Genomic DNA, 23645 nt, shown 5'->3' with positions numbered 1-23645 from the left:
TGGGAAATATATCCTTGGGAAATATTGCAGGGGTTGGTCCAATGTTAAGGGAAGAAGGGGCTATGTGCACATCTCCTGATGGGGTTAGATGGACGCTGGAGCATTTCACTGGGGCACTTGGACATCCCTATATTCCAAACCTATTTTCAAACAAAAGAAAGGCATTTTTTTGGCACATTGTCCCATTAATTCAAACATTACACCCAAATCAGTACTGCTTTTTTACACTACATCACCAGTTTAAACCTGAAATTGGCTTCCAATTGCTTACTCACAGCAGTTTGTGTATGTATAAGTGCAGCCAGCATCAAGAACCAGTCTGTCATTAGAGGTCATGTTATTATCCTTGTTCAGTGCGACTGTGCACATATATCTGAATTTAAAATTGCATTGTGATACTAATCTTATTTATATAAAGCCAGAATTTTTCATAGAGATTTATAAGCATATTAGTTTCTATAGTATTTTTAGAAAAGTAGTTTTACAACCACTCCAACCTCCATTTCTGTGTCGGAGAAAATTCTCAGAAGACCAAGTAAAACTAGAAATTCCTCTCACGAATACACATTATCATCTATTGTCAATGATGGCAATCAGGCAATCTCTTCCCAGTGATGAGTTCTCTAGATCCATTATTTTAAAAGCTATCCAAAGAATTATTCATTTCTGCTTACTCAAAAACAAACCAAGAAAACTAATGTTCGACACAAAGATGAGAAACAGGGAAAAAAGAATATGTCAAAATGAAGCCTTACGAGTAGCTTTGTTTGAGTAACCGCAAGTTGAATGATAATCCAGAAAATGAATCACGACCTCAGATTTTAGATGATAGAATTGCTATAAACAACATGGCCAAGCAAAATGCTAATGAAATGAAAGTCACTGATTTTGGCCTTACAATCAGAGATCAGAGAATGTGCACAACTAATAGACTTATTGTATGGAATCTGGATCTGGATAGAAAATATTGTTGCACATAACCACTGGGGTAAAGTTATATAGCACAGAGAAACATCTTCACCACATCAGATATCATTTAAGTTCCAATGTGGATTTTATGAAAACGAGACTGGAATTCATAAGCTACAATGATTAGATGGATACTTATTATTTGAGATTGAATACCAAAGCTCTTCATAAATCAGGTCAGGAAAATATCCAATCCTTGGTAAAGATTTATTTTCCATCACTATACAGCATGTTCCATTGATTTTTAAAAGGAAGGTAAACTGAAAAGAGGCTTTGAGAGGATAAAAAGGTGATGTAACCACATAGGAGAGGCATCATGGCCAAGTTCTGGGAATTCTGGTTGTTAGGGAAGGAAATACAAAAAATTATTAAGAGAGGTGAAATGTTGCAGATGAGAAGACAATGAACAAAAGAAATGTGGAGATCTGAAATGAAACAATGGATAGAATGCCTACAAGAAAAGTCAATCCAAGCTCTACAAGATCTAGGCTCCAATATATTCCTGAGCTGCTGAAATGGGTACAGAAACCGAAGATTTGTCATGTCCCCATTTTGGAGGCAATTTGATTTAATTAATTTAATTAATTAAGTTGTCCAAAATAATGAATATTTTATGAGGATGACTAATTAATTATTTTAATTAAATAAATAAGTGATATTAAGTTAATTATTTATAAAGTTATCAAATAAATAAATATTAAAAGGTAACTTTATATTTAATTAATTTAATAAAGTGACTTGAATTATAAAATATTTTTTAAAGTCACTAATAGATAAAATAAAATAATGTTCTAGAAATTTCTAGAGAAAGTGGAGAAAAAGAATAAATAGGCACTCCGGGCTTCATTCTAATCATCCAAATTTGTTGTTGTTGATGTTGATGTTTGTTGATGTGCATTGTGGAGCCTAGGGTTTCTGCAATAGTCACAACTGGCCATTGAGAACGAAAACTCTCAATTGGTACGCAATTTTGAGGGTGTGAAATATCACTTGAATTATTGCAGTTGGGAGGAAGATACTTCAGTCTTCTATTTGTGCTACATTGAGAAAAAATATTTGTGGCCATTGAGAACGAAAACTCTCAATTGGTACGCAATTTTGAGGGTGTGAAATATCACTTGAATTATTGTAGCTGGGAGGAAGATACTTCAGTCTTCTATTTGTGCTACATTGAGAAAAAGCAGTTCGAAAAAAGCAAGCCGAAAAAGCAGTTCAAAAAAGCAGGCCGAAAAAGCAGTTCGAAAAAGCAAGCCGAAAAAGCAGTTCGAAAAAGCAGGCCAAAAAAGCAATTCGGAAAAAGCCGGCCGAAAAAGTAGGCCGAAAAAAGCAGGCCGAAAAAGCATAACCGAAAAAGCAGGCCGAAAAAAGCAAGTCCGGAAAAGCAATCCAAAAAAAAAAGCAATCCGAAAAAGAAAATTCGAAAAAGCAAAGAAAATTATTACAGCCATCTACAATCAGGGGCGGCAGCTAGAGAGGCACGACTTGGGCACTTGAGGAGGTTATTTTCTGTTCAGTGGTATTGCAATACATCTATTCTCTAAGGCGACTTCATATGCCAGGTCTGATGTGTATTTTCATAGTTGCCTTTCACTATAGAGTGTTGTTGTAATTGTCATTTCGTATTAAACCTATCATTCATTAATAGATATATCATTCATTTTTACATTCCTCACAATGGTATCAGCAATCCATGGCTTTAGTTGTATTTAATCATGCATGTGATTAGCGTACTGTTGTAGGGGAGTATTGAAGTTAGATATTTAGTGTTGCATTAGTTTTCATTGGCAGCTGTAGGTGCATATTACTTTATCAGCTTATTAGTTTGCATTCCAATTGTTTGACAAAATATCAATTGGTTGTAAGTGCATTAATGCCATGCTCGGTTGCATCCAAAGTATTTGTCATAATCACTAGTTGCTGTAGCTGCATATTGCAAGTAGTTAAGTCTCATATTTGTATTGAATAGTCAAAATTAGTTGCACATTCATGTTTGGTCATTGTTTAGACAAATCTGGAGTCTTTTGTAAGCATTCTCTTTGATGCAAATCGAAACAAGAGTTATTGCAGCAATTTGAAAAGTTATATCAGTCATATGACCCCTTGTATACAAAGTGTTTGACAAAATTCTTCGAGCCTTCAATCAGCATTTTGAGATCAAAATTGAGCAGGATTATTTCAATGGTATCAGAGCTTGCTTGCAAAGTGTTTGACGAAATGTCAAACCACTAAAGTATAAAGATTTTTAGTGTTGGAAGAAGTTATAACCTATTGGGGTTATTACAGTGGTATTAGAGCGGTTTTCTTGCCATCCTGTGGGGTAAGAACCGACTTACATGAGTGATCAACACTCTACTTTATCCAGAATGGACAGGTACAGTACAAAGTCTCTGAGGACACAATCTTGGACAATTGATAGACACAGTATCCGGAGTCGGAATTGTAGAAAGGATGGCTATTCAGACATTCGAGATGAACTTAGAAAATAAGGCATAACATGTCTGAATTGTTGGTTAAGCACCACCGTATAAATGACAGGCTGTCCGACCCAGCTAAGGTGGATAAGTCGACTGGATTTCTATTTGGAAAATCTTCTCGCAAAGCATTGACTGATACATTGAGAGATGTTACTAGGAACCTTAATGAGGAGTTCGAGAAACAAGTTTGCAACCAGTCAGAGGTTTTAGTTCAGCCACAGGAAGAAGTGGTGAAGGATATTACGCTGATGGATAGTAACTGTCAACTTGGTACAGTTGTATACAGGCTGCCAAAGGGTGATGTCTCAGGTACTCAGGATGGTTTGGTTCCAACAGGCAGTGACTACAGCATAGTGGGTTCAGATGATGATTATGAGGATGTTGTTGTGCATGATGGTGAGATACCTGGTAGAGACGAGCAAACATTGAGCATTCATGACTTTGCTGAGAGAGAGTACCAGGCACAGATAGATGCTTCGTCATGTGAGGTTGAGGCTGGTAGTACTTCACATGATTTGTCCAGCCAGCTGAAGGTGAGCAAAGACAGTATTGTGACTTCATTATCTCATCATGACAAGATGCGGGATATGATAGAGGATCACATTCGGATGATTCAGTTACAGGGTAGACACAAGGGAGTTCAGGCAAAGTCTTCTTGTGTTGACTTATAGGCGATTAGGGAAGGAATGGGAACAATGAAGTTGAATTATTTACATCTTCTATCAGATCGTGACCATCTTCTTAGCCTTGTCAGAGACTATTCAGATGCCTTGAGGAGGAAGGAGGAGGAAGTTGACAGGCTTTCTTGCGAGCTTGAGGACACTCGAGCTTCTTTGGTGAATACTCCATTGGCATTGCAGGACTAGGAGAGACATGGGGATAAGCATGGCATGGAGTTGAGTTTAGTTTCATCTTGCACTCCTAATACTCAGCTTTCTACGGCAGGCAGATCATATGTGGTCATTGATAATGTTGTGAGTTCATCTTACATTCACATTCAGGATACATGGAAAATGTCAGACAGGTATGTGGAGTTAGTTGGTATTAGTCATATTACTAAGGTGAGGAGTTTGCTTGAGTTACCAGTTGATTCTAGTTTATGGATATGGACTCGAGATTGTTATATTGGCGTTTGGGTTTCAGTTGACTGGAGATCATTATCACTTTTTGGTAGCAGTGATTGTTTGGATGCTATCATGGATGTGATTAGCAGATTGCACGGTGTTGTCTTTTCTTACGCCAGCAGCTTGTCTGATGTTGGTATTAGTTTTTATACATCGGTGTTGGGCTTTGTTCATATATCCAGTCGACCATTCTTGCTGGAATGTGTTGATGATACTTCATATTTGGCAGTGTGTACAGATGAGTCCCAGGATCATATTGGCATTGATGACATCCAAGAGGATGCAGTGGGTAGTTTTGAAGATTTAGCTTCCTTGGCAGTTTCTTTTGGTACAGAGGAGTTGGACAGCAGTGCTACAGTTTTTGATACTCCGTATGTTGATATGAGCTTTGGAGTTGATTCGCAGGATATGGTTGGTAATACTCTAGAGACCAGTAACTTTGAGGATACTCCCTTAGACAGTGTGTCAGAGGAGGTTTGTAGGAGATAGTCTAGCCAGTGCCATCATGTGTCTAGTCAGTTGAGAGTTAGTGAGCGAGACATTGCTATCGCTTGCCAGCATTTCGATGCTACTCGTCAGTTGTTAGCGGTTTATGGATGGGGTTCTCCTACTAGTGATGAGCAGGGAGACAGTTATCTTTCCTTGACAGAGATTCACTCTTTATGGGAGGCTATTCGGATCCTGAGACAGAATTATATGCAGTTGGTAACCGATAGAGATTATCTTATGGAGTGGGGGAGTACAGCATACGATGCATTATTGGCCAAGGAAGATGAGGTGAGTGAGCTTACTCAGCAGCTCGAGGTGACTTTTGAGATTCTTGAGAGTACATAGTTGGCTTTCGAGGAGTCACAATTTCATTTGGCTAAGGTGACCATGGAGTTAGAGCGATTGCAGTCTTTACCAGATTCTGTACAGTCACAAGCTGTGGTGTCTGGTGATCCAAGGATGTTCATGGTCGAGATTGTCAAAGACAGTGGAGATGGGGATGCATCCATCCTTGATACTAATATTGGCATATCAAGTTCGTTCCCACTAGAGTCAGGTTCAGTTGAGTTGGGTGTTGCAGCAGATTGTTGTATGCCTGACATGGTGGTGGCCTCTAGTACTGATGGCACGGAGACTAGAGATGTTGTATCAAAGATCATGTGTGATGTTGGTGAGCCGGCAGTTGGCATGGTTCCTGCTAGTAATACTACTCCCTTGGCGATGTCTTCGGAGGTAGTAGTCAATTCCAACTTGGTTAGTGATCGATTACAGTTAGTTACATCTGGATTGCATTCTGAGCCACTGACTGAGATTGGCGCATTCTATTGGCATTACACTGTGAGGTATGTTCATCAATTTACCTTTGATGACCATGTTGATGAGATGATGATACAGAGATGTACTTTGGCTCCTAGTGCTTGTCATCAGTTATGGTACAGTTTGATGCCTCGGGATGAGAGTTGTGATGGGCATGACATGGCGATAGGTTCTGCGGTTGACAGCTTGATAATACATGACTTAGAGCAGGAGTTTGGGAGTGATGCTTCAGTAGTTGTTGTTATTGATTCTACTCCTTTGGCTATGACATCTCCTGACTTAGCTGGTGATCAGTCACAGTGGGTTGTATCACTTGTTCATGGTGAGCTGCTGACTGAGGTTGGTTCTTTTTATCAGCATTATACTGCAGGGTATGTACATCAATTAGCATTTGATCCTTGTGTTGAGGAGTTGATGGTAGGCAGATTTGGTTTGGGTTCCATTCCTTGTTGTTTATCTTGTGATGTCTTTTCGCCATCAGCGATGCATGGGAGTTATGGTTATGAGATAGTGGCTGGTGATCTGTAGAGTTGTGTTGACTGCAAGAGTTGTACAGTGTGTGGATTCTCCATACTTGGTACAGTTTCATTCGGGAGTGTTCACCATTGTTGCAGAGTTGGATTGTACATTCCGTATAGGCCGGTGGGATGCATTGATGGAATTTACTGTGTTGGCAGTTTGATTTGTCCACTTTACTTGGGTTCTGATGTTCTAGGAGTTTGTGTCTCGTGGGTTTCTGACTATGGCAGTTGTGATTTTGGAGTTTGGTTGAGCTGTAACTGTCAGTTTGATTATGGATTCCTCTTGGTTATATTGCAGAGGATATTACAGGAGCCTGTGTTAATTGACAGTAGTATAGTTCATGACTACATTTGGGATCCAGGCGGATTGATTGGTTTATTGTTCAGCCATTGCTTGGGGACAAGCAATTTCAGGAAGGGCGGACTGTCATGTCCCCATTTTGGAGGCAATTTGATTTAATTAATTTAATTAATTAAGTTGTCCAAAATAATGAATATTTTATGAGGATGACTAATTAATTATTTTAATTAAATAAATAAGTGATATTAAGTTAATTATTTATAAAGTTATCAAATAAATAAATATTAAAAGGTAACTTTATATTTAATTAATTTAATAAAGTGACTTGAATTATAAAATATTTTTTAAAGTCACTAATAGATAAAATAAAATAATGTTCTAGAAGTTTCTGGAGAAAGTGGAGAAAAAGAGTAAATAGGCACTCCGAGCTTCATTCTAATCATCCAAATTTGTTGTTGTTGATGTTGATGTTTGTTGATGTGCATTGTGGAGCCTAGGGTTTCTGCAATAGTCACAACTGGCCATTGAGAACGAAAACTCTCAATTTGTACGCAATTTTGAGGGTGTGAAATATCACTTGAATTATTGCAATTGGGAGGAAGATACTTCAGTCTTCTATTTGTGCTACATTGAGAAAAAATATTTGTGGCCATTGAGAACGAAAACTCTCAATTGGTACGCAATTTTGAGGGTGTGAAATATCACTTGAATTATTGCAGCTGAGAGGAAGATACTTCAGTCTTCTATTTGTGCTACATTGAGAAAAAGCAGTTCGAAAAAAAGCAGGCCGAAAAAGCAGTTCGAAAAAGTAGGCCGAAAAAGCAGTTCGAAAAAAGCAGGCCGAAAAAGCAATCCGAAAAAAGCAAGCCGAAAAAGCATAACCGAAAAAGCAAGCCGAAAAAAGCAGGTCCCGAAAAGCAATCCAAAAAAAAAAGCAATCCGAAAAAGCAAATTCAAAAAAGCAAAGAAAATTATTACAGCCATCTACAATCAGAGGCGGCAGCTAGAGAGGCACGACTTGGGCACTTGAGGAGGTTATTTTCTGTTCAATGGTATTGCAATACATCTATTCTCTAAGGCGACTTCATATGCCAGGTCTGATGTGTATTTTCATAGTTGCCTTTCACTATAGAGTGCTGTTGTAATTGTCATTTCGTATTAAACCTATCATTCATTAATAGATATATCATTCATTTTTACATTCCTCACAATGGTATCAGCAATCCATGGCTTTAGTTGTATTTAATCATGCATGTGATTAGCGTACTGCTGTAGGGGAGTATTGAAGTTAAATATTTAGTGTTGCATTAGTTTTCATTGGCAGCTGTAGATGCATATTACTTTATCAGCTTATTAGTTTGCATTCCAATTGTTTGACAAAATATCAATTGGTTGTAAGTGCATTAATGCCATACTAGGTTGCATCCAAAGTATTTGTCATAATCACTAGTTGCTGTAGCTGCATATTGCAAGTAGTTAAGTCTCATATTTGTATTGAATATTGTCAAAATTAGTTGCACATTCATGTTTGGTCATTGTTTAGACAAATCTGGAGTCTTTTGTAAGCATTCTCTTTGATGCAAATCGAAACAAGAGTTATTGCAGCAATTTGAAAAGTTATATCAGTCATATGACCCCTTGTATACAAAGTGTTTGACAAAATTCTTCGAGCCTTCAATCAGCATTTTGAGATCAAAATTGAGCAGGATTATTTCAGTGGTATCAGAGCTTGCTTGCAAAGTGTTTGACGAAATGTCAAACCACTGAAGTATAAAGATTTTTGGTGTTGGAAGAAGTTATAACCTATTGGGGTTATTACAAGATTGTTTTGTTAATTTTGGATCATTCAATATCATATTTTGAATAAATTTAATGGCATAATAAAAGAGCACATCAAGATGACATGCTTCACTTATAAATCACTCCTGACTTCACCAATAGTGTATACAGTAGAATACAAGTGCTTTGAAATAGGCTTATACCATTCAACAAGATTTTCACTCTCAAACAGAATATCATTTCCTTGAACCAATTAAAAGTAGATCCCCACCAGACAGATCAAACATATGGCAGGAAGCACTATACTTATTGTTTGTTTGGACATGGTCTAGAAGATTAATGAAAAGAAAAATCTACTTGTATAAGTATTTAATATTTTTTGCTGTTTGGTTTAACAGTTCTCCCTCTCTAGTCATTGTTGTTATACAAATGTCAATGGAATGGAATGTGAGGAACTTTGATTATCAAGAGCATTTTATTTATCTGCAATGGACTTTTCAAGCAAAAGGTTTGGCTAGCAAGTGCCATTTGAACTAAACCATTTGTAATTTTCTCAATTGGGAACCTAGGAAAATATGCAATTGTATAGTATTTTATGACTATGGAAACTGAAAATGAATACAAAAATATGTTAATAAACAATACCACTAATGCTGATCCGCAATAAAAATCTCATAATTTTAAATTAACCATAAAGCCTCATACATACATTGTAAATCTGGTAATTGATAGCACAAAATAAATTTAGAGTTAGAAATCCTCATAAATGGAAGATCTGATCTTATGACAGAAACTAATTACGACAGCAGCAAAATAAGCAGAAAACAGATCAAAAGAAGGTACTAAAGTACCGATCTTATATAAAATCCAGCCAATAAATAGAAAACATTATGTATTAGTTGGTGATTATTTCTACGGTACCGATGATTCAGAGCTAGAAACTAGGGTGCAACCATAGTTACACCACCTTGGGCGACAAGGGACGGTGGAACGGGGGGGACAAGTTTCTGGAGCAGGGGGATAGAGAGGCCTCAATTTGGGGGATGGTGGGGGGACGGCGAGGGGACGGTGGCAGGGGATAGGAGGGGGTGTGTATATATATACATATGGTACTTTAAATGCTAGGTATGAAAAGATGTATTGCAATATAAGATATAAAGATGTAAAAGAGTAAATACTTGAACATTGGATGGAATTGGAACATCAAACATTGAACATAAATAGTCAACATCGGGACGTCCCCCATCCTCGGTGGAGGTGGCAGAATCTAGTGGCGCTGTTGGGGATGGGGGGACGGAGTCCCCAAGTCACCGGTGCGTCCAAATCTCTAGGACATGAAGCAAAAAGGGGGGGGACGCATCTCGGTGTTACTATGGCCGTGCAACAGATCCTATAGTAAAAAATGTCCAGAAAAAGATTCCTAGAGCAGCAACTACAATTCATTTTGCACAACACTTGTTAGTAGTTTGAAGAAAGCTAGAAAATCATAAACTTCTAGAATTTTCTAATGATGTTTGCTAACAAACAATTTTGAGGTGCAACAAAATTAGGCTGTTATGTCCCCTTTTCAGGAATTGAAAAAATAATAAAAGGTCACTAGCCTATTTGTTTCCCATAGAGGGAGGGGACAACATAAGGGAAATAATTTGATTATAGCATTTTAAACTGGGTTTAATAGTTTCCAAGGAGGGCAATTTAAATGTCAAAATGAGACATTATACAGCCTAATTACGTAAAGTGTTTTTCAAAACACTTGAAGGAAAAAGTGAAATTTATCAAGGGTTCAAAAGGGAGCACCTATAAAGGTGAGGGAAGCATCCAAAGTAAGGTGCCAATTTTGTTATTGTGTTCAATGCAATTTTTGAAATTGAACATAAAAGAATGAAAACCCTTAGTGTGTTGGAGGATGAAAACCCTCTCGAATTGAATTGCGGATTTAAGGATAATAACTTCTTGTCCAGTGGTGGAAAATCATTCAGGGGTTGTATTTGAGCCTATTGTTGCACCTAATTCAGCTGGAAAGATTCGTATTTGCAAGAAAATTATCATATCAGCAATATACCAAGAGTTTGTGGATTTTTTATTGCACTTAGTTTGATTAAGACGTTATCAACATTTATGTAATGTTTCCAATCAAGTTACTCATGAAATAGACAACTATTATGGGCTTTTTCTGATTGCACCTGATGGAACCCAAAAAAATTTCAAATCAATTTAAACAATAATAGTCTTGAAGAGAGTTTTTTTTTATATAGAGCGGAAAATGATAAGCAAGGCTATATATGAGAAATGTCATTACCAATGTTCAGAGCTTGATAGAAATGTATTGAATTGGCTGCCATCAGAGACCCGTGTTTTCACACAGTTTTCTGGAAGATGTCATGGTGCTTAGCATGTTTTATAATAGTGCAAAGATGAATCCTACAGTTATAGGAGAAATTATCATCACGGTATGCCAACAGCTAAAGGATAGGTCGAGGATCATGTCTGATATAGCCTGTACACTTTCTTGTATTGCTGATGATGTACTATGAAAGCAAGACTTTTAATCCTTGGAATCAGAAGATACATATAACCACCTCTGGTTGTAGACTGGGTAATACTGTAATCAGAATGTTCATCAAATTTTGTAGGTATTTCAGTGATTCTCTGTGAGGTTGATAATTGAGAGTTTGTATTCAGAAATACATATGAAGGGGTTTTTCACCAGATAGCAAGCGTATATGTGAGATATATACAGCATGAATGCAATAAATGATGCATAGTTGCAATATTTGCCAAAATAGTGCAGTGAAGTCATGATCCTGATAATAAATTTATCTTTTGAAGTATTGGATTCCATTAGCAGCGAACTTTATGAACAGTTTGTATTGATTCAGAAACCAAAATAGTATAAAATGTCTCCTGTCAAAGCTTCTATCAAGATAATGCTCCAAACAAAGTTGCAGGAAGTCAAATCTTGCCCACAATTGTGTCTCTGCTATATATATGGTGCAGCGATCCCAGTCAGAGAACATAAGTGCAGACGGTAATATTATTATCATGCAGGCTTGATGAGAACAAGATTTCGAGTCCACCGATGAAATGAAGTTCCCGTCTCACATTACATTGAAGTGTGCAGTATCCTCATATCAAATTGGTTAAGATCTGGAAGTCGTGTTTTCACAATCCGCCAAGTAGTTATCATCGTATTACTGTATATGCGTGAAGCTACGGGAGTTATTTGAAGGCCTAATGATTATGTTTCAGAGAACCGTTGAATCATGGTTTTTTGTGTTAAATATTGCTAATCATTGATAAACTTATTTTGATTTTGTGTTCTTGCGCAGGTCTGGAGAATATATGCTGAGGAAAAGGAGGTATCGAATTAAGCGTATCCGGGCGGCGAGCGTATGAAATGAGAAAGACTATTTGCAACCCAAGCACAAGGAGGAGTTCCGCACAATTCACCCCATCTGTGTATTCTCCCATTCAAATGTCCGCGGGATTGAAGGAATCACGTCATCACCGTTGGAATCACGCAATAAGAAATCGCAGGAGAGCCGCCAGAATTCCATAATAATGTTTTCCAACTATAGCAAATACCAGTCACGGGAGTGCACATCGTCTATGGCAAATTAATCGCTGTGCAAAGGCGTGAATACCAGATTATTATCGCATGAATGAGTGCATGGAGAGGGGTCCTGAAGCGGTTTTTGTAAACATATAATCTATAATATGATGCTAGGATGCACCACCAGCCAAAAGACGCACCAGCAGTACTTTCGATAATGACGAATAAGTGATAGAAAAGATGGTATCTCAGATCTAGCAGAAGGAGCATTGAGAGCGTCTGAAGTCATTGTATAATGGGGTTGATTCACGCAAAGTTATGTTGGAGGGGTTATTTTATTTGATCGGATGCAAAAGACTCTGCATTAACGCCAGTGGGAGATATAAAGCAAAGGCGTTTAATTATATTTTGATAAATTTAAAACACATAAGTTTTCAGTATCCGTTAGTTTTATTTATGAAGAGACGCAAGGCTTCGAACGCAACTAATGCCCTTTGGACATTTATAAATATATGTAAAGTACAACCAAGGAAGATACAACAACATTCAATTTTCATATTTGAAACTTTTTCTTAGCCTGTTTTATGATATGTTATACCTTCTCATTGGCAACGGAGTGACCTGTTGAACCAAGCTTGTGGATGGTGGATTTTTGAGTCAATCTCATTCGATCCTGATATATTTGCTGTGGATAGATCATCCTTAGGGAGTGTCTCTACTTTTAATTTTTCAGGCATAATCTGTAAGCACAGTTATTTTATCTGCATAAGAGTTTAACTCATTATTAAATTGTGTCCTTTATAAATGTCTTTTATTTATATTTTATAAATATTTTAATATTCAGAATAGTGGACGTGATCATTATTGCATTTTAAATTTGATAATCATAAATATTGTGAAATAATTTATTGTTTCCGTATTTATGTCTAACTTGTCTTAGTAAGAGTTAAAGTGCATTTTAGACTTATTTAAAATTGCATTTAAATAATCGATCCATCGCGTCTGATTATTAAAATTGTTTATAATTCAAATACATTAGATTTTATAAAGTTGTACGTTTCAATTGATAACTTTGACTCTATTGCCCATCTAATTAAGCACTGGTCTTTACTCCTGATTCATAATCCATATGCTGGCAATTGTTTAATTTCTTGCCTTTGAGAAAGTAATATATTCATATGATGCATTAATCTATATTCATACTTTATTTAAAACATTATTTCAATCATTTATTTTTGTTCTCAATTCTTATATCACAAGTTTAAAGTTTTTCTATATTTCTTGCCATTTGGAAATATTTATTGTGTTTGTGCTCTGATTGATCTGTTTTAAGTGTCTTGGATCTAAGTGTTTCATCCAAGATTAGGTGCACCCGCCTCGGTCCTGCAGAGCCGGAAGCGCAGGGGATTTAGATCACAATTGATTGATCCCGTCAAGTTGGCCTTAACCAGTTGGATATCCCAGCATCGAGCAGGCAAGGCTCGTAGGATTCCAATCTGCGGTTTTGGGAACCAACAGCACCAACTGAAAGTCAAATATAAAATGCAAAATCTGGAGACCAGCAACCAAATGATTGTGGAACAGCAGTAATGTTCATAAATAGTTATAAAAAACTCTCACGCACCAAAATAACCAAATATGATGGTAGGTATGATTGATCAGTTGCTGGAATAATTATGACAGAAACTATAAATGCCATTAGGGACCCTTGACGTTAACATTTATTTATTGCAGCCAACCATTGTTAAAAAAATGTTGATATACCAATCCTGAAGCAATTTTTAACATTCACAACCAACTGAATTCCACTCCCAATTAGATCTTGAGAAAACAGATAATGATAGTAATCTGAAAACTTAATTATTCTGATGCATTCAACTGCACAAATCTCAGGAAAAAATTACTAACATTGTTCAACTATAAACTTATATGCTATACCCAACAGCAATAATGATGTTCCAAACAATGTCCATCAAATAATAGCAATATCTCATGTGGACTGGCATGGCTGCCCCAAAGTGATGGTACAAGTGCTGAATAGAGTGGATCATGGCCCCTTTGAGCAAGAATCATGCCCTATACTATTACGTATGCTCAGCTACCAAGTGATACGATTGATACCAACAGTAAGGACCTCCTTTATTCAAAAAACAGCCTCAACATAAAATTACTGCTACAAATCTATCTAGCAACCAGTAAATGAACGGTGCCCTTCTATGCTATTGCTACCAGCATTCATAACGAATTGACAAACATGAGAGAGGTGTAACTAGGTCTAAGATGATAGGACACAAGTATTTCTGCCATCAATAATTAGGAAACACCACCAACATATTTATATAAAAAAATCACTGAATTACAAGAGGTGGAAGTGCCACTAGAGATGAAATTGGTGTAAGAGATGTTGACCAGTACCATAGTATCCCATGGACCACCTACAACCAAAACAACCTTTCACACAAGAAATTAACAACGAAAATTCCGTGAAGTGATAGAATTAATTAGATGTAAATAGAAACTAGTGCAATATTAATGAGAAAAGTTGTATTATAGAGACAAGGATGAAACTTTGGTGTAAACTAAGATCATAACAACTGTCTTGATTTTATGGTATGGGGAGAAAAATGACCTAAGTAATCTTAAGTATATTACTGTGAATAGGAAGCTATAAGAAACTTGTTGGGTAGCATGCCATGGCCACGCCAACATTCTCTTTAAGTGCAACTTAGACAGCATGATAAAAGGCAAAGATGTAAGGATGGATCTTGGTTACAAGACCATGTTATATATCCTGGTATGAAAAAAATCTCTCACAAGTGAAGGAGATAAACCTACAAGAAAAAAAACTTCCCCAGAAAGAAAAGATGCAAATAAATACATGATAATGAAAAAGAGAGGACTTGACACAATTCCCTAAGGGCCACTTATGGCACAAAAGTATATTAGTTATACACCATATAGGAGACAAAGAGAGAGACTAGGTATCCCCCCACAACATATATCTCCTATAATGATGGTGGATGCTTGAAAAAGAATGGTTATAAAGATTTATGAATGCTAAACAACATTTCTTCCCTTGAAAGAAAACAAACAAAGCATAGATGGAGGATGTTTGATGATGTTGGAGAACACCATCATGTATGAAGACATCAATGATCTTTGCTCAAATGTCAATATGACTATATAAAAGTGTCACAAGAAAATTAGATATAAGCCTGATCAACCAAAGAGGTCACAAGCCAAGACCGTGCGCAAACCACCGAAGAACAATACCCAAAGACAAAGATGGTGTGACAACAGCTATAAGTTGGCCTGTATAGGATTTTTTTAACTGCTTGGATATTGGAGCTTTCCATATGACCTGGTACTAAATGAATGCAGATGATATTTGGACACAACCCTGGGTATCACGCTCCAGGAACAGCATGGGAGTCAACAGAATCATTAAGAATTAGAAGACCTGCAAGCAGCTTGAGGGGATCCTCTCAAGACTGGGTCGCAACTTTCAGGTGAAAGTGCAATATTAGGTAGGGTGATGCATGTCTTAGGTTTCAGATCATGTGTACGGAAGACATTACTAGCTGCACAATAAGCACTACCTCAGGCATTCCAAGTACAAAATACTTAGAGGGAAGCCACAGTAATAAGTCTATAGTCACCTGTAAGATCTGAATACAGTTTGAGGATTATAACAAGTTATATGCAAATGACTTGTATGCTGCTTCAGGTAACAAGTTTAACATATATGAGAGTAGATAGTAACAGAATGTGATGCAATGTAACACAACTATCAGAGAACTCGCCAAGCCTTTTTTATTAATATCAGAAAATACTTACAGCCATATATGTATCAGACTCACAATGCCAACAACTTCTTACTTCACAATAACGATGATGTCTCTTGGACAAACACATGTCATATATATGTGCCTAAGGGGTGCAACTACCAACTGTCACAACCAATCCAAACTACCTATCCCTTTGGACACACTAGAAAATGTTAAGAACTAGTTTTACCACCAACATCATCCCCCTCTCCCCCCCCCCCAAAAAAAAAAAGTCATCTCATGACAACGCACAACAAAATGGATAATTAAGTACTACACCAACTATACAAAACAAAATCAGGACTGAGTAGGGGGCTAAGAGAGCGTCCCTAACGAAGGTGTTAGCGGTGGTGTGGATGCCACCAGGGCTTGCAATTGGTACACGTGGTATGTGCACAACTTCAAGTCCTGCTCAACCACCAATAGACGTTCCATAGTTGTCTTGACCATAAAGGCAGCTTCCAAAATCTCCTATTCATTTTTGCTAGTTGTCTCCATGGCACTCGTCAAGCAAGCCTCAACCAAGGCCTGCCAAGCATGCTCCTCCTCTAACTGAGCTATCACAACAACCTTCCCTTCTTGTTCTATCTCTAATTATGCCCTCATAGACACCTTCTTTTCTTCCTAGACAACCCTCTCTTGAGCCAACTCATCCCTCTGCAAGGTAAATTGTTCCTCCACCCATTGGAGTCAAGTGGACAACTCCTCGTGAGCAATCATCACTACCAACTTTTGGGCCTTGGCCCTTGCAGCCACATGTCAGGTCTGTCTCCACTCATAGTAACTCTCACAAAAGGTCTACTCAATCCTCCTCAACACTGTCTGCATTCGAGCCTCCTCTACCCCTTCCTGAACACCCCAATTTTCAAACATCTCCAAAGTCTCTATGGTTGATGGTTGACCATGGGACTCAAAGCATTTGTGAAACTCTCAAGCACAACCCTCACTCACGAACTCCCACAACTACTCCACCTATCGCTCTACTATGGAGTGACCTTGCAGTGGCCACTATCCTCCTCGCTCCTTTGGCCATCTATGTGATATAATGCTTGACATCACTCAACTCTAGAATGCCCACATCACGAGTCACCGCCAACTCCCTAACCGGTGTGCTTTCCCTCTCCAAGTCCCATGCCACAGGGGAACTCTCGCCTTCCAAGTATCTCTCATCACAATGAGAGGGTAGTGGCTCCAACTGGTGGCATAGGTACCATCTAAAAATAGGTGAGCAAGCGCTCATCTTTGTCCAAGTGATGAAGTGCCACCGACTACCATCTCGGTTGACTGCTCCACTTTCGCACCTGCATCAATCAACACCTCCACCACATCATCCCATTGTGCCTCCTCATCCAATTGCTCCTCCATAGCTACCAACCCCATCACTGCCTCAGCCTCAACTACCTCCATTGTTATACCGGACATCTCCTGCACTAACCCAAAGTCAGGAACATCAGCTACCTCAGTGTGTGGAGCAACTGGACCCACAACTGACTATGTTGCCTCTGGCTATAGTAGAGCTTTCATTGGCACCTGAGAGGGTTCAACGAATATTAGGGCCCTCATTTACCAAAATCCAAGTACTTCTACTACTAGCCCCGTCGCACCAACCGATGTCAGTGGTGTCAATGAGGTTGCCATCGGAGAAGCAACTGGGGAAAAAAAACTCGCGTTGGACCAGCACCCGAGGGTGTAGGTGTGGGTGTAGCTTCTACAACCACAATTGAGTCTATTGTCTCTCCCTTAGATTCCTGACTTCACCGCCACCCATCTCAAGACTACCTCTCGAACTCTCTATTATGTCTTCCTGACCACTGTCTACATATCTCTCAAACTTGGACTCTGAGATCACTTGGCACTTCTTCTTCTGCCTTGTAGGTGTACCACCTGTATTCAAATACCACCAATAAAAAATAATGGGTTCACCAAGGGCCAAACTTCCTTCTAGCTTGACCTCTAGTTTTCCATGTGGTATCTGCATGTGTGTGGCATCTGGAAAAAATCCAATGGCGTACTGAGGCATGCAAAACGTTTGGTGTTGAAGGGTCATGAACTCCTGCATCCTCTCTGCTAGTGGGGATGCCCAATCATACACAATACGATTACTGATACTAATCATGAGAAGAATCCACGGAAGGGCAATATCGAAGGCTCTACTTTTACCTATAAGCCTTCTCTTGACAAAATCCATGAGACACCGCTACTCACCAAGTGCAGCAAATGACTTCTTTATCCCAAGGCTCTTAAAGGAAGTACTATCTATGGAGTCCATCTCTGCAGATGTCAAGCTTCTGAAATCATTTTTATGAACTTTTCCTTTTCTTCTCAAGACATTTTATTGGCCTTGGTATCAAACTTCTTCCCTTTCCTGTTAGGAATGCCAAAAGCCCTTGTCAAATCACCCACTGTGAGGGTGATGGTGAGGTCCCAGTCTAGACACTGGAAACCACTCCCACAACTAAACTTGTCAAATGTGTCCATCATCCTTAAGGCTCCCTTGTAATCCTAGATGCAAAAAATACGCATTTGTATTTCCCAATGCACTTCAGCCCGCCTTATGTGGTGTTTTACCAAGTGTGTGTAATGTGTCACTTGCCACCATTTCCTACATTCTTTTTCCCTGAATCCATGTCTACTCTTCCTATAATTCTTACACCAGATGACAAAACCCTTACATTCTTGTTCATTCCTAAAGAACTACTGGAGGGCGGTTGTCATTGCTTCTTCTAATCTTTCTTTCTTGCTATGCCTTTATCCATCAATAACAATCCCTCCTTTATTGTTTTGTGGATATGCGATGTGGATACAATACTCAAGGAATGATTAGGGTAATTTTGTTCACCTTTCTTTCCTTTGCTACGTACAACACTTAAATGGTTTATTATGAGTGATTTCGTTGCCATGCACACTCCAGTTTGTCCCTATGATATCGTCTGGCCTCTATTTTCAATTTTCCCTTGTTACCATACCACAACTTCCACCCCAACCCTCCTTTCCTATGTTTGTCCATATAGCTGGTCTTGCCTTGACTTTTGGCCCTACAACATATGTGTGCCTTTTCCGTCTTCATGTGGCTCCAATTAAATTTTTGTTGTTCATCTTTTTGTGTTGCTCCTCCTTCGTGTAGTGTCTATCTTGCAATTCATTGGTACATGGATGCAATTTTGTCACCGTAGGCTGCTCCCTTTGTTGCCTTTATATTCTCTGCAAGTGTCATGCAATATTGTCTCCTAATAAGCTCCACCACCATACAGCGTTTTTTTGAATTTGTCTGCGAATACTTTGGATGGTCCTTTACTCAAGACTATATATTTTTTCTACTATATGAACTTATCGACCACATGGGGTGGTTGCCTTTCAACCCACCATATGGTTACGGGTGGGGGTTATATGGTGTATGCGATCCACCATAGGGTGGCCAAGGGATCATTGTATGGTGAACATCATACGGTGGGACTTATCCACCTATACGGGTATCACCGTACTATGACCTTCACCACCTATACGGACCCACCATGTGTTGTAAGTTCTCTTCTTTTTCCTTTTTTCCTTTTTTCTAAATAGTACATTTTACCTTACGCAATGCCTCCTTCCACTAACCTAGGTTGCCCTTTCGCCTTTGCCTTCATGGTAGGGCTTTAACTTCGACCTATTTACTACGTTTAGAACCTCTTGTCCATCAAGTGTCCACAACTTAATAGCCCCATTTTTCTCCAACTTCTCTCACCTTGTAGGGAACAAGCCACCTAACTTTGAAATTCCTTGGTTTGATTTCATTCCAACCATTATACTTCAGTCCAAGCTGCCCCAAGGTGAGTCGCATCCACCTCAAATGTTTGTCATGCCATACCTTTCTCTATTGTTGGGCTATTTTCATTGCCCACTGCACCATCATCAAGCTTCATCCAACTTATTCAAGGTGTATAACCTTTCCCTTAGGCTTTCTATATCACCCAGACCATTCTCAATTGGTATCTTGAGGCTTGGTACCATAAATTCAGCATGCACAATAACTTCTTGCTTGTACATCAATTGAAATGGTGTATGCCTGGTGGTTACTTTGTATGTAATGCAATAGGCCCATAGTATGGATGGTATTTTCTCTTCACGATCTTCCTGCTCGAATCCACATGATTTGTTAATTACTGACACCAAGATTTTGTTTGTGGATTTGTCCTGACCATTCACTTATAGGTAATAGGGACTTAATAAGGAAGATTTTGAATTCTATGGTTAGCAATCAGATAACATGATTTACAAAGTGCCCCCCCAGGTCACTTTTTCGTTGCCCCCCCAGGTCACTTTTTCGTTGTATTGGAATATCGTACCTTGTTATAATTCGTTCATAAATTAATTTGGTCGTACTCAATGTGGAGTTATTAGGTAGGGCTTGTGCTTCCACCCACTTAGTAAGGTACTATGTTGTAATTACAATATATTTGCATTGTCTAGCTTTGTTAGCCTTCAATGGGCCAATGAAGTCTAGTCCCCGTCTCTAAAATAGCTCTTGCGTCTGTGAGAGGTTCAGAGGCACGAATCCTTCTTTAATGGTTCCCTGAGCCTTTGGCACGTGTCACAACCCACGACCTATTCTCTGGCACCATTTTTTAGCCTAAGCCACCATAGACATGTCAACAACAACTTCCTTGTCATAGTGTTCTGGCATATTTGTCCAATCGTCAAGCCTCCATGTTCCTCCTAAAGGATGCTTGGGACCTCTTCTTCCATGACACACCTAAGTAATGCCTAATCCGGTTCCATTTTGTACAATAGCCCATTAATCAATTGATCCTACTTCTAAGGACCAACTTCATTCTCTCTCAAGGTGGCATATCCCTCGAGAACGGGGATGTAGACAGGTATTCACCAATACTTGTGTGCCATGTGGGTAATATGGCAATATGGAACAACTGTGCATCTGGGAAGTCATCATTCACCCCCTCTAGTGGTTCTCTAGACTTGACTCGAAAGAGCTGGTCAATGATCATGTGGTTCTTCCCTGCCCATATGATGATAGTAAAAGTAAACTCATACAGAAAAAGCACCACCTGCTTACTTTACCTCGGATGATGGGTTTGTTGACTAGGTGCATCAGCACTTGATGGTCTATATAGATGGTAAATAGCGTCACCAACAAATAGTGTCAAAATTTCTAAACAGCATACACCACTCCAAGAGCCTCCCTTTCTGTTGTGTTGTAGTTCTTCTCCCCTTAGACAACAACTTGCTTGCAAAGTAGACCGAGCAGTTCAACCCATAGTTAACCACCTATACCAATGTGGCTCCAATTGCAAAGTTGGGCACATCTACGTGTATATGAAAGTCTTTTTCCCACTTTGGGTAGGCTAGGATCAACACACCTACCAACCTCGTCTTCAATTCCTGAAAAGCTTCTTCCTACGTCAACTCCCAAGTGCATGGCTCTCCCTTTTGTGTTAGCTTATCCAATGGGTACGATACTTGGGCAAAATTCTTGATAAAACTCTTTTACTACCCAATATGCCCGAAGAATGACTTTACCCTAGTGATGTTCGTCGAGGGTTCCATCTCTACAATCACCCGTACTTTGTTGGGTTTTGTCTTTAGTCCTTCTTAACATACAATGTGGCCTAGCAACTTCCCTTGTGGCACTATGAAGCTACATTTCTTGGGGTTAAGCACCAATCTCACTCTTCTACATCTCTCCATGCACTCTTAAAGAGCTACTAGGTGTATGTCCTACGTACTATAAATGGACCAATCATTCAAGAACACCTTGATATTTCCAAAAGGCATTTTGTCCAATATGTTTGGATTATCCTTTGGAATGTCGTTGGCACATTACAAAGTCCAAAGGGCATCCTATTATAAAATAGACACCGTCCTCTACCACGAATATTGTCTACAATTTATCCTACTCAGCGATGGATATGTGATTCTACCTTGAAAATCCGTCCATGAATGAATATGTTTTGTGTCCTATCACCTCTTCAACTATGTTGTCTGTGAAGGGGTTCGAAACGAGGTCTTGCATTGAGATATCTGAAGGCTATGTAGGTGCAGATTTGGTTTGCCTCCTTCAACAATATGACTATAGGATACACCCAATCACTTGTCTGCACTCTGAAGAAGATACACGCATCAACCATTTGTTCTATCTCTTCATTGGCTGGTACAACATAGTTCTTTTTCATTAGGTATAGTCTCTTCCATTATGGTATGGCTCCAGGGGCCAACGAGTACCAACGAGATGCAACCCACACATAACTCGAGAGGTACTCCCTTCAGATCTTTACACGCCCAAGCAAACACATCTTTATATTCCATAACGATTTTGAATGTTGTAGCCTTCAAGAATGGGTTTCAGTCATTCTCCACCAAAGAAATTCTCAGATTTGCCTCATTGCCGAGGTTTATAATTTATGGTGAAGGCTCCTCATACGGAATTGGTTTCTCCTTGTCAAACTAGTGTGCAGGTGTTTCATTCACTCAGGCCTCCCCTTCAGTATACTCTCCATATACTAGTGGAAATAAGTCCTTCTTCGACCCTTCATCTACCTACAACATGTTACAATGGAACAATTCATAAACTTCCATTTGCCAATGGAAGAGCCCATCATTAAATCGAGATTGTCCTCCAAGAAGCCCTCCAATTCCAATATACCTTCCTCATTAGATTTCTTCTCTTCATCTATCCCACCTGTACCTCCATTAGACTAAGAATCGAAAGAGAGAGGATGCCAAATCCTCTCTCGCCATTTGTGTTTTAAGATCAATGGTGAACTTTCTCCCACCCCCCTCCATCGATAGGGTGCTCCTTTCCCAATTGTGGTTCTTTTTTTCTGCAACTAGCCACCATCTCTCGAGGATTGCATCACAACCCTTCTTCTTCAATGGGATTACCATGAAGCCCAAGACAAACACTTGAGTACCAATCATTACCCCCCAGTCATCTTGATATCATATTGGTCCGCACCCACTAGGTTAAAAGTTGGTGGCCACAAAGTAGGTTGTCCCAACTTCTTCCATGTGTGTCCTTGGGTAGGACATTGACACCAAACTCTTTGTCCACGATGGTGTCCGATGGGATGGTGTCAAGAATGTCCATCTCCACCACTGCAAGATGTTGACCACTATGACCGCCAACAATAGCGGGTTTGTCTAAAGGCCAATGAAATCCTCTATATGGTTTGCACGGTGTATCTTACAGTTTGGGATCAATACAGTGTTTAGGAGAGCCATGCATAATTTAACCGGGACTTGATCTGTGTCATTTGCCTTAGATCATTTTGCTCAACCTCCATCCAAAGTGAAGTGCTTTCCATTTCATGTGCTTCCCTCCTTTCGGCCATCATTTATGTCTTGATGTCAGCCTTGGCATCCTATATTCTTTGCTTCTCCATATGGGGATCCAGGTATGTGGCCTTCTTTTCTTATGCACGGGTGACTATTAACACCTCTTCCACCGCCCCTACTTTCTCAATGTTCAACAAGTTAAGGCCAAACTTTGGACAACCGGCATCCTTGTAGTCCCCTAGACTGCACCCATTTGCACAAAAGTTGTGTGTTTCCTCTCCTAGACAATCATGGGCAAAATGTTCCCATTGATTGCAAGCACATCACTAGATCATTGGTCGTACTTTTTGCATCATACTAGATGTGGCTCCGGCTATTATTATTTTTATTCCTTACACCATGCCAATTCTTCCAATAGTCGCCAAATGATGTCGTGGCATTTGTCGATTGAGGGTTGGTCATTGTTGTGGATGTGGATGACTCTTGTGTGAACAACACTTATTGACCACATGTTTTCATG

At 39.1% G+C, this 23645-nt stretch overlaps 1 protein-coding gene across 2 annotated transcripts in view; it reads right to left on the bottom strand.

The window, feature by feature from the left end:
• Window positions 1-23645, bottom strand: part of LOC149531121 (cryptochrome-1-like) — an 86074-nt gene that overhangs the window by 37720 nt on the left and 24709 nt on the right. The gene's annotated exons all lie outside the window — the stretch shown is intronic.

The sequence above is a fragment of the Cupressus sempervirens genome, chromosome 11, assembly GCF_028749045.1.
Source record: "Cupressus sempervirens isolate cs-2001-9-10 chromosome 11, ASM2874904v1, whole genome shotgun sequence".
Classification (NCBI taxonomy): Eukaryota; Viridiplantae; Streptophyta; class Pinopsida; order Cupressales; family Cupressaceae; genus Cupressus; species Cupressus sempervirens.
The sequence above is the reverse complement of the archived record's forward strand: the minus strand, read 5'-3'. Positions and strand labels throughout refer to the sequence as shown.